We start from the raw sequence: 12486 nt of genomic DNA, 5'->3' as shown, positions 1-12486 counted from the left end.
TTTTTGTCCATTTTTTATCACATTTTTGTCATTTTTTAATCTATTTTTTTTGTCAAATTTTTGTCATTTTTTTGGTCGAATTTTTGTCATTTTTTTGTTTCATTTTTGTCATATTTCTGTCATTTTTTGGTCAATTTTTTATCCATTTTTTACCAATTTTTTTGCCATTTTTTGTTACATTTTGTCATTTTTTTGTCAATTTTTTATACATTTTTTGTCACATTTTTGTCACATTTTTGTCTTTTTTTTTAATTTTTTGTCACATTTTGTCACATTTTTGTCATTTTTTGTCACATTTTTGTCATTTTTTGTCACATTTTTGTCATTTTTTTGTCCATTTTTTATCACATTTTTGTCATTTTTTAATCTATTTTTTTTGTCAAATTTTTGTCATTTTTTTGGTCGAATTTTTGTCATTTTTTTGTTTCATTTTTGTCACATTTCTGTCATTTTTTGGTCAATTTTTTATCCATTTTTTACCAATTTTTTTGCCATTTTTTGTTACATTTTGTCATTTTTTTGTCAATTTTTTATACATTTTTTGTCACATTTTTGTCACATTTTTGTCTTTTTTTTTAATTTTTTGTCACATTTTGTCACATTTTTGTCATTTTTTGTCACATTTTTGTCATTTTTTGTCACATTTTTGTCACATTTTTGTCATTTTTTGTCAATTTCTTGTGACATTTTGTGACATTTTTGCCACTTTTTCATAAATTTTTCGTCACTTGTTTTTCAATGTTTTCTCACTTTTTTGTCACATTTTTGTCATTTTTTGTCACATTTTTGTCATTTTTTTGTCAATTTTTTATCACATTTTTGTCATTTTTTCGTCCATTTTTTGTCAATTTCTTGTGACATCTTTGTGACATTTTTGCCACTTTTTCATACATTTTTCCTCACTTTTTTGTCAATGTTTTCTCACTTTTTTGTCACATTTCCATCATTGAACTAGCATCAACCCCCCGTGACCCCCATAGAGACGTCGGCGACACTGACAGGGCGTCTTCACGGAGATTCTCCACGGCGATCGAGTGTTGAACCTGAGCTCCCTTCAGAAGGCCCCCCCCCCCCCCTCGGTCACCCTTCGGCAGACCTCCTCCTCCTCCTCCTCTGTAGAACAAACCTGAGACCATTATGAGTTTGTTTCCGTTCATTTCCTCCGTCGGCCTCCACACGAGTCTTTCCGCTCGGCTGCGTTTCTCCCGGGCGCTCGCTGTGCGGTCCTGCTCTTCGTCTGCGGGAGCACGAATCGACAGTGAACGCACCGCGGCGGCAAACGGAGGCGGAACGAGGGCGTTACACTGAACAGACCGGGCCGCTGAGATGGTCACAGAGACGTCTGACTCACCTGAGCAGGACGCTGCAGGTGAAGGGGGGAGATAAATACATTAAAACTTTTGCTGAACGTTACTGATATGAGACATTTGTATCAAAGACATTTTATGAGAGCCACATTTAACCCTTAACTCTCGCCTGAACCGAGCACATTTTCTCCAGTTTGGCTTTATCCAAAAGCTTCTGGAAAAAAGCTGTGGAAATAGCAACGAAACTGAGACGAAAACAATGATGGAAATGTGACAAAAAAGTGAGAAAACAGTGACAAAAAATTGACGAAAAAGTTATGAAAAAGTGGCAAAAATGTGACAAAAAATGACAAAATTATGACAAAAAATTGATAAAAATTAGGCAAAAAAATTGCAAAAAAGTGACGAAAAAATGACAAAAAATGACAAAAAATTGATAAAAAATTGACGAACAAATTGACGAAAAAATGAGAAAATGTGACAAAAAATGACAAAAAAGGAACAAAAAAATGACAAAAAAAATGATAAAAAATTGACGAAAAATTGACGAAAAAATGACAAAAATGTGACAAAAAATGACAAAAAAGTGACAAAAAAATGACAAAAAATGACACAAAAAACCACAAAAAATGACAAAAAAATGATAAAAAATTGATAAATTTTGACGAAAAAATGGACGAAAAAATGACAAAAATGTGACAAAAAATGACAAAAAAATGACAAAAAATTGACGAAAAAGTTATGAAAAAGTGGCAAAAATGTGACAAAAAATGACAAAATTATGACAAAAAATTGATAAAAATTAGGCAAAAAAATTGCAAAAAAGTGACGAAAAAATGACAAAAAATGACAAAAAATGACAAAAAAGGAACAAAAAAATGACCAAAAAAATGATAAAAAATTGACGACAAATTGACGAAAAAATGAGAAAATGTGACAAAAAATGACAAAAAAGGAACAAAAAAATGACCAAAAAAATGATAAAAAATTGACGAAAAATTGACGAAAAAATGACAAAAATGTGACAAAAAATGACAAAAAAGTGACAAAAAAGTGACAAAAAATGACACAAAAAACCACAAAAAATGACAAAAAAATGATAAAAAATTGATAAATTTTGACGAAAAAATGGACGAAAAAATGACAAAAATGTGACAAAAAATGACAAAAAAATGACAAAAAATTTACGAACACATTTACGAAAAAATGACAAAAATGTGATAAAAAATGACAAAAAAGAGTTGAATACCCAACAAAAAAATGCTGGAAAAAAAATCTGATGACGTTCAGGCGGGAGTTAAGAGGTTAAACTCATGGTTTGATTTATTAGTTACAAAGGTTTTATTTTCCAGAGGGGATTTTGGATCTGTAGTTTTTGAATAAGCTAATCATAAGTACCAGGAGTAGTTCAACATCCGTGCAGTAATATCTTCACTTTACTGTGCGGATGTCGAACTACTCCTGGTATTATTACCCCTTTCAAAGTAGTTCCCCTTTTAAAATGTAAATATACTTTATAGTGCAACACTTCATGTAACCATATTTAAATAGGGAAAACGTGGAAGAGCTTGGTAGCTTCTATCTTCACCTGGTTTGGAGCTATAGGAGGAGGAGAGGCTAAATGCTAACGCCGTCTGTGCTGTGTTTACGTGACTGAGGGCACGCGTGAAGACCAGACAGGTACAAATGAACTTGTCTAAGCTAAGAACATACCTCGGTATGTAAAAACGGTGGCCTTTTCCTTTAAATCAATGACAAATTAGTCAGAATCCTACACCTTCCCTCAGTCTATGTCATTAACTTCACTTTCTTTCCAACTTTTCTTCTTTAAATTGCTGCTTCTCTGAAATCATATAGTTTTCATTACTTGCAACAGATGTCCACCTAACTAAATCACAATTACAAAAAGATTAAAACCTGTCACATGGAGACGAGCTGGTGATGTCCCGCTCCCGGCCAAGGTTTAACTCAGGTCTGAGGAGAGGCGAACCGTTAACATTAAAGACATTAAAGGAACAGGCCACCGTTTTTCCATACTGAGATCTGCTCCTACCTGAGCTTAGACGAGTTGATGTGTACCTCTCTGGTCTTTGTGGGTGCCCTCAGTCAGTTGCTAGCATATGGCCTCTCCCAATGTATTCCTATAGCTCCAAAAGGGGGTGAGGTTGGAAGCGACCGCGCTCCTTCACGGGCTCCACACACAAAGACCAGACAGGTACGCATCAACTCGTCTAAGCTCAGGTAAGACCATATCTCAGTGTGGAAAAACGGTGGCCTGTTCCTTTAAAGATATCTTTCTTTACGCCAATAAATTGAAATGAATGCTTGTATTTAACCTAATTTCTTGGGGGAGGTGTTACCCAGCGTGGATTAAAGGGATATTTCAGGATTTTTGACATAGGGCCTCATTTCCTAGTTATCCAGAGTGTTGCTGATTTCTGGAGATATTTTTTTTTGTAATTCATGCAGTTCTTATATTTGAAGAGTTTCATGGCGCTAGGCTAGTGCAAGGCTAGCGCATTTCTATGGTATCAGCTAGCCTGCATTAAAAACAGTCAAAATCACTTATAACACCAGACTAACGATATAAATGTCTGTGTCCGTAGAATAATATGACCATTTTGCATTTAAAATACCTTATATTATAGCAGCATCAGCTTCGCGGTTGTATAAGCCAGTGGTTCTCAACCTTTTGGAGCCGCGACCCCCATTATAACAGTTAAAGGGGTTCGTAACCCCCGCTCGGGTCATACCATGAGAAATAGAAACATTAGCCTACATAATTCTTAAAAAACAAAGAAAAAAAACAAATGGCTAAAATGAAAGTCATCAAACTACGAACAAATAATGGCACTCTGGTAAAATAGCAAACACACGCTACAATAAAATGCTAGATTATATGCTAATGAAAATATGGCTATTTTATCTAATGATCTGGCGACCCCCCAAATTTGTGTCGCGACCCTCCTGGGGGTCCCGACCCCCAGTTTGAGAACCACTGGTATAAGCTACGCAGCGGCGGAGTGATCTGCTAGAAAATAGTCCCTCAAAATACGATCATTCATGTGATGCAGGTCAGTTATATTCCAAACATGATTCTATGGACACAGACATTTATATGGTTAGTCTGGTGTTATAAGTGATTTGCCTCAGGTGCTCTGTGGAGCGGGTCACACTGTTTTTAACGCAGGCTAGCTGATACCATAGACATGCACTAGCCTAGCACAAGCCTAGCGCCACGAAACTCTTCAAATATAAGAAGTGCATGAACTACAAAAAAAAATATCTCCAGAAATCAGCAACACTCTGGATAAAGGAAATGAGGCCCTCTTTCAAAAATCCTGAAATATCCCTTTAAGTTATATTTGCTAAAGTACAGTTAACCCAAAAACTGAGCGTCCTTTCCCAAGAACTGTTATTGCCTGCTCTTGTTGTGTCCTTACAGTTCTGAAAAAAAAAAAAAAAAAACATCCCTCTGCTTATTTTCTGACCCCTATAGACACCAGTAACTTCTCGTGTGTTTTTTGCAGCAGTGATTCAGGGAGATCCTGGAGCCGGTGGGACCGTCCTCCCGACAGTGAGTGCGCCCCTGAACACAACAGTAATGCGTCGTGACCGAAACGTACGAGAGATGTGCAGTAAAAACGCGGGGCAGTAAAAAACCGCAGACAAACTCCAGGGACCGGAGTCTCCGAGAGCTCCGGATCATGTTCCCCCTGACTGTGTGTGTGTGTGTGTGTGAGTGTGTGTGTGTGTGTGGGGGGCACGTGAAAGTGTTTGTGTGCACGTGGGTCCGGCCGGAACGATGAACGGGAACGGTGAGAGGAAGACTGGGAAATGGGTGGGAAGAGAGACGGAGAGCGGAGATCGGAAAAAAGGGAGTAGAGAAAGAGAGCGAGAAAGGAGGGGCTCTGTTCCATTCATGCAATTGAAACAACACGTTTGTGGCTGGGTCTGGATGTCCAAGGTTTCATTATTCATTTGAACAATGAAGCGAGGGGAAGATGAAATGATCTCTAAAAATGCATGAAGTTACAGACAAGACATTCCCATAAGAGAAATCAGGCTTTATTTTCATCTTCTCACAGTCCCCGACATGGCTTTAAACGCTTGTAAGAGTCTTCCAGTTCTAGATTGAAGGATTTCCGCTCTTTCTTCCTTACGAAAGTCTTCCAGAGCAGAGAGATTTCTGGGCTGTCTTGTAAGCACCGCTGTTTGGAAGTTGATCCGCAGTCTTCGATAATGTTTAGGTCAGGAGACTGTTGAAGGCCACGGGAAAACCTTCAGACCGCACCTCTGGAGATCGTCCGTTGTGGATTTTGAGCTGCGTCTACGATCATCATCCATTTGTTGAAGCCATTTCCTTTTAAACTTCAGCTTTTTTCACAGATGGTGTTTCATTTTTCCCGCAGAATTTGTTGAAATTGCATTGAGTCAAGTCTTTGCTCGACCGATGACATGTTCCTTGTTCTACTGGCGTCAATCTTCGATGAAGGTTCTGGAGTCATCTTCTGCACACTGTGGAGAGAACAGAAGGTGGATCAAGAACCTTCACTGAAGATGGACAACTCCTGTACGACTGAGAGCCTACACAGACACACAAGTGACAATTCAGTGTGTATGGATGAATATTAGTGTGATCATTTGTGCGAGACAATAAGTATAGCAAATGTTAACTGTACATTAAAGCAGTACTAAGTAACTTGTTTACCTTAATAAATCCATTTGTAGTATCCCTGGGGGTAATACAAGTGTTAATGGGATGACTGGGGGGTCTTTCATCTCCCCCTGGTGTCTCTGACCAAAAAAACACAATTGCAACTTGACTGCCACTGGACCGGAGCCACCAACACACACTAATGGAATCACGAAGAAGAAGCTAACAGGCTAACGGGCAAAGCTAGCTGTGGGCTAGCACCACTTAAACAGTATTTACAGCCAAGTTTGAATGAAAAAAAAAAAAAAGATTCCATTGTGTAATTGGATGTACAATATCTCTCTCTCCCTTTGTCTTTTCTGTCAGCGTATTATTTACTCTCACGGACAATTAATGAGTTAACATGCGCAAATTGCTACATAGCTGATAAGCTTTTGCGGTGACGTTAAACTCTTAATATTGAATTTTTGGAAAATCGATTGGGATTTTTTGCTTCCGGACCGGAGCAACAGTACCGCATTTGTGACTCTCTGACTTCCTGTGTCTGTTATATGGTTCAATATGTATGTAAAGGGCTCTTGAAACTTTCTGAACTCGCCATAAAGTTGTGAAATGTTTCATATCGGTGCAATCCTTTATCAATGGCTCCGTCTTCGCACTAGTCCCGTATCGATCAATCCGCGAGTCTATTCAAATGTGTTGACTTTGCACTTACCACAAGTCTCCTTCTCAGTAACTCGATCAGCTTCGGTCTGCGAGTCAGGGACACAGAGAGCGAGCGGGTGAATGGAGGAGTGTTAATCAGATGAGCCCTCTGCTAATAGAACGGACAGTAAAAGCACTCAGCGCTGTCGGGAAGCGTGCGTTAACCGCGCCACATTAACCGCACTGGGCCGGCAGCGCGGCGTGGACCCGGCGCACAGTCCAAAGGCTCCGGTTACGCCGTCAATACCAAAGTGTGAACAAAGTCGGGGCCGAACGGTGTGCGTCGCCATTCAATGGACGTCACTGTGGAAGACAAGGACTCGGGGACTGTGGCACCTCCGGGACACTGGGGCCTGTTGTCTCTAGGGCTGGGTACTATACCAGTACTTTAACGATACTTGGTTTTCAATACCAATACCTAAATATTTGTTATATAGAACTAGAAGACAGAGCAAAAGAATGTTTGGGGAAAAAATGGGGTAAATCGTAGTGATTAAAGACGGGTAACGAGAAAAAATGGGGGCAAAAAATTCAACTAATGCTGTCCCTGGATCAACAGTGTCAAAACTTGGATTTAAAGGAACAGGCCACCGTTTTTCCATACTGAGATATGTTCTTACCTGAGCTTAGACGAGTTGATACGTACTTGTCTGGTCTTTGTGCCCGTGGAAGAGCTTGGTTGCTTCCAACTTTACCCCCACTTTGGAGCTATTGGAATATGCTGGGAGAGGCCAAATGCTAACAACATCTTTGGACATTTTGCGTGACTGAGGGCACACAGTTCTTCCATACTGAGATATGTTCTTACCTGAGCTTAGACGAGTTGATGCGTACCTGTCTGGTCTTTGTGCCCAGTGGAAGAGCTTGGTCACTTCTAACTTCACCCCCGTTTGGAGCTATAGGAATACATTGGGAGAGGCCAAATGCTAACAACAACTTTGGTCGTTTTGCGTGACTGAGGGCACGCACAAAGACCAGACAGGTACGTATCAACTCGTCTAAGCTCAGGTAAGAACATATCTCAGTATGTAAAAATGGTTATATAAGTTAAAGATAGCCTGTATAAGATTTCAGTGCCTGCTTTCGATACTTTAAGGTTTTCGTTAGCAGAAGAACTTCAACTTTTTTTCTAATACCAGACTGATATCGTTTAGCGGTGCCTAGGCCTAGTTGTCTCACGGGTTGGTTGTCTCGATTGGCCGACTCCAAAACAAGGCTTGGCGCTGTCCTCTAATGTGCAGCATTAGAAAATCTGAAAAAGGGCCAAGTTATCCCTTTTGTGGTTCCGGAATGTTAGGGGCTGGCAACCATTTATTATGTTAATATGTAGGGGACATAATATGAACAGGCCACTCACGTATCACCTTCCTGGAAATGCTTACGAAAAGTCACATGTTCAACTATGTACTGTCATATAAAATAAAATATCATCTATCAAAGACTTTTTGCATGAAATGTCCATTGATGAAACAAGATGGCCGGCGTAATGGAACTGGCTGATATGAAATAAATTGTAATAACTTCCAAATGATTCAAGATTTTCTCATGATATTCATGCTGTACATAGACTTCATCAACCTAATACAGTGTACAATACACACTGTCTGACCCCCCCCCCCCCCCCCTAACTTATCTGAGGTTACTGCAGATGGTCAGGTTCTGCAACTCTATAGATACAGACGGCATTTCGTCATAGAAGGGGGCGTGGCTTCGCTGAGGGGGAAAATAGAATCTTTAGAGAAACACAATTTTCCACTCTTTTTAGCCATTTTCTGGTGGATTATCAACTTATTTACCATACATAAGCAGAGTCAAGTGTAAGTCGGGCCCATATGGATATTTTCTCACAGCAGATTGTTCAGTAGAAGTGAAAAAACGGCAGTTGTAGCTAGCACTAGCTAACTGTTAGCAATAGCCGATGCTAACATGCAGCATCAGGTTAGCATTCTCCGTTATTCATGTATTTATGAGCTGTTGAACCACTTTGCTCCTCCCCATAGAAGAAAACTATATTCATAATTCAGCGTGTGTCAAAGTAGTTTTTGAATAATTAAAGAAAGTTTAGATTTTTCTCCAAATTGTTTCGCCCCTTAACTGTTTTCAAACATATATGGGCGATTCCAAAGCTGCCATCTGTTTCTACGTGTAGAATGAGGTCAGCTGACTTCTGAGATGGATTGTCCACCACAGAGTCCAGATGTTAACACCGTTGAGATTCTTTGGGGTGTGCTGGAGAAGGCTTTGAGCAGTGGTCACACTCTCCCATCAACAATGCACGACCACGACGTTTATTTTTTTTTAATGTCAGGCTGTGAATGTATGGCTCGTGTGGGATGTTCTGTTGAGCTGTCGACTCCAGGGGAAGAAAACAAGTGACCACCAGACCCAGTGAGTGAAGGGTCTTATCCAAGGACGCACCAACCGCATACACTAAAATAACTTTCAGATTTGTGGCCCAACACTTACAACTGACCCGCAATACTCTTACAGGGTTGACACACGATCGGCGACGTCCCTCTTTCTCCATTTGAATTCCCTTCAAAATTGCCAATGTGAAACTCGCTTGTCTTCCTCCAGTCAAGTGAAGCCCTCTTGACCAAAGACACACACCGTCGAGAGAAGTTCCGCGATGGATCCTCGGCGCAAAGTTCCTCCTGATTTCCATAAACACGGGGGGTCATAAATATAGTCGGCACCAGTCTGTTCCATACATTACCCTGACTGCGTGCGCTCAGATCTGTTTACTCTGGGAACTCTTCACTGAGTTTGTCATTTCAGACGCTTGGGAGAACGTGATTCTGCTGAGGAATCGGTGCACGGATCACGACGGATGTGTGGATATGTCTTTTTAAAGAAATGTCTGCTGCAACCGGCCAAGTTTCATCACGATTCCGAAGCAACTGTTACAATATTTTAATTTAGTGGAGTGGTCTTCTCTCTTAACCAAACGCCCTCATGTACTCTTTCATTGCATCCATAGATCTCAGCCTTGATCTTCCAGTATTCTTGCTATTTCATGATGAATTATATTTTTCTTGGGATTCTTATTAGATCTAGGACAACCGCTGGGTCACTACGAGGTCAAATACACACTAATATCAACTTTTTTTCCGCATTAAATCTTACATAATGCACCTTTTAGCTTTGGCAGAACAAACTACTTCTCCCACTGTAAGTTAAACACTGTCCCGAGAGAGAAAGAGAATATATCGACGGGTCCTAATCTTATGCTAGTATTCGAGAGTGCAGGGCAAAAAAAGGGGAGTAACCGGGTACATCGCACTAGTGTAAACAAACACTAGCTGCTAGGTTTAAATGATTTTATAGTTGGATACACAGCGGCCAAAGGTCTTCTTTTACAATATATGGACGGACCGAGGAAATTGTATTCGACTACTACAACTACTACTACTGCAAATACCACTAAAAAGTAAGTCCTGTGTTCATGTGTGCTTTTAACCTCTTGACTCCCACCAGAACATGTTTTCTCCACATTCTCCAAATCTAAAAGCTTCTTCAAAACAGAGGCAAAAAAACGAGAAGAAAATGAGGATGCAAACGCAACAAAAAAAAGCTAAAAAGTGACCAAAAGAAGCGACAAAAATGACAAAAACTCAACAAAAGTGTGACAAAAATCCAGCAAAAAAAAGATAAAAATCCAGCAAAAAAAAGACAAAAATCCAAAAAAAAGTGAAAAAAAATCAGCAAAAAAAAGACAAAAATCCAGAAGAGAAAAAAAGACAAAAATCCAGCAAAATAAAAAAGATAAAAATCCAGAAAAAAAAGACAAAAATTCAGAAAAAAAAAAGACAAAAATCCAGCAAAATAAAAAAGACAAAAATCCAGCAAAATAAAAAAAGACAAAAATACAGTACAATAAAAGTCAAATACAAGAATAAAAGTGTCCAGTAGCAGTAGTTCTGAATTTTGTTTTTTGCCTAATTCAGTTTTGGGCCAAATTGGTCTCTGAGCCTATAAACTTTCACCTGGAAACAAATAATATAGCCTACCTAATTTTCACAATAACATGTGTAAATATTGCACTGATTCAATGTTTCCCCATAGATTTGTATGGGACCACACAATTTCAAGGGCCTTTTTCTCAAAACACATTTTTCTATCATTGTGGCGACACTATCTCCACGTCAGTAGCTCCTAAAGACCTCAAAGAATTTTGTAATACCGAATTCTTAGCCTGATTTATTGAGTTTTGAATGTCAAAAATAAGGCGAAAATTAAATTTTTCCACATTTTCCACTAAAAAAACAGCTTATTTTTCCAAAATACACACTAATGGCATCATGAAGAAGAAGCTAACAGGCTAACGGGCAAAGCTAACTGCGGGCTAGCGCCACTTAAACAGTATTTACAGCCAAGTTTAAGAGAAAACAATGATCTCCATTGTGTAATTGGATGTACAATATCCCTCTGTCCCTTTGTCTTTTCTGTCAGTGTTGTATTTACTCTCACGGACAATTAATAAGTTAAAACTCTATAATCTCTGAAAACTCTATAATAGATATACAGATCCAGCAAAAAAAATGACAAAAATCCAGCAGAAAAAGGACAAAAATCCAGCAAAAAAGTGACAATAATCCAGCAAAAAAAGACAAAAATACAGCAAAAAAGTGACAGAAGAGCAGCAAAAAAGACAAAAACACATAAGGGAAATAAAAAGTGACGACAATGGCATAGAGGAGAGAATGGATTTGCTTTTGGCGGGTGGTAAGAGGTTAAATCTTATTTTAGAATCTTGACATCCCTTTTTTGGGCACATCTGGACATAGCAGCCTTTGATATTTCAGCTCGACAGAACATTAACAACCCATAAACCACTCTTAGCGTCACGTGGATCTAACTCCCATCCCCCGGAGCTGACGTGTGACTGACAATCAGGGAACAAGAGTAAAAAAACACCAAACAAGCGGAACGTTGTGCGACGCTAGCAGTTTGAAGCTAGCCGGGGTGGCTGCTAGCTGTTTGATGCTAGCAGGGTGGACTTGCCTTTAGAGCCGCACTACAGAGAGAGAGGTCAGGGAGGTCAGGCGGAGTGAGTGCCACGGAGACCCCGACCCCGTGACCCCTGCGGAGGGAAACCGACCAATGGGAGCGGGAGAGCGGGCTCGGGGGTCAGCGGGCACGCTCAGATGGGTTCTACTATTTCACACAGCCAGGTTTCCAGCATGTTGATTTGGATTTGAAGCCAGAATAAGCACACCGGGACACACACAGGGCCAATCTGTCCAAATCTAATGTTAAATATGGTGTTTTCCCGCAGATTATTGTTGAATTACGCTTAAATAATCGCGGTAAATGCAGTTAGCGGCTGGTGTCCGTTTGTAGCAACAGGAAGTAGATTCAAGATTAAAGATTCAGTTTGCAGTACAAAACCACATTGGAAAAAAAAGCGTGAAAGGAGCTCGATGTGCAATGTCAACACATAAAAGGACACAACATGAAAACAAACAAACAAACCGATGCCACATGAAGAGCTTAATGTAAAATACAATACAATAAAAGTCAAATACAAGAATAAAAGTGTCCAGTAGCAGTAGTTCGGAATTTTGTTTTTTGCCTAATTCAGTTTTCAGGTTTCGGGCCAAATTGGTCTCTGAGCATAAAAAACTTTCACCTGGAAACAAATAATAAACCTAATTTTCACAATAACATGTGTAAATATTGCGCTGATTCAATGTTTCCCCATAGATTTGTATGGGACAACACAATTTCAAGGGCCTTTTCTCAAAACACATTTTTCTATCATTGTGGCGACACTATCTCCACGTCAGTAGCTCCTAAAGACCTCAAACGTTCCAG

This window comes from Gobius niger, assembly GCF_951799975.1.
Source record: "Gobius niger genome assembly, chromosome: 14".
Taxonomy (NCBI): domain Eukaryota; kingdom Metazoa; phylum Chordata; class Actinopteri; order Gobiiformes; family Gobiidae; genus Gobius; species Gobius niger.
This window is presented reverse-complemented; position numbering follows the sequence as displayed.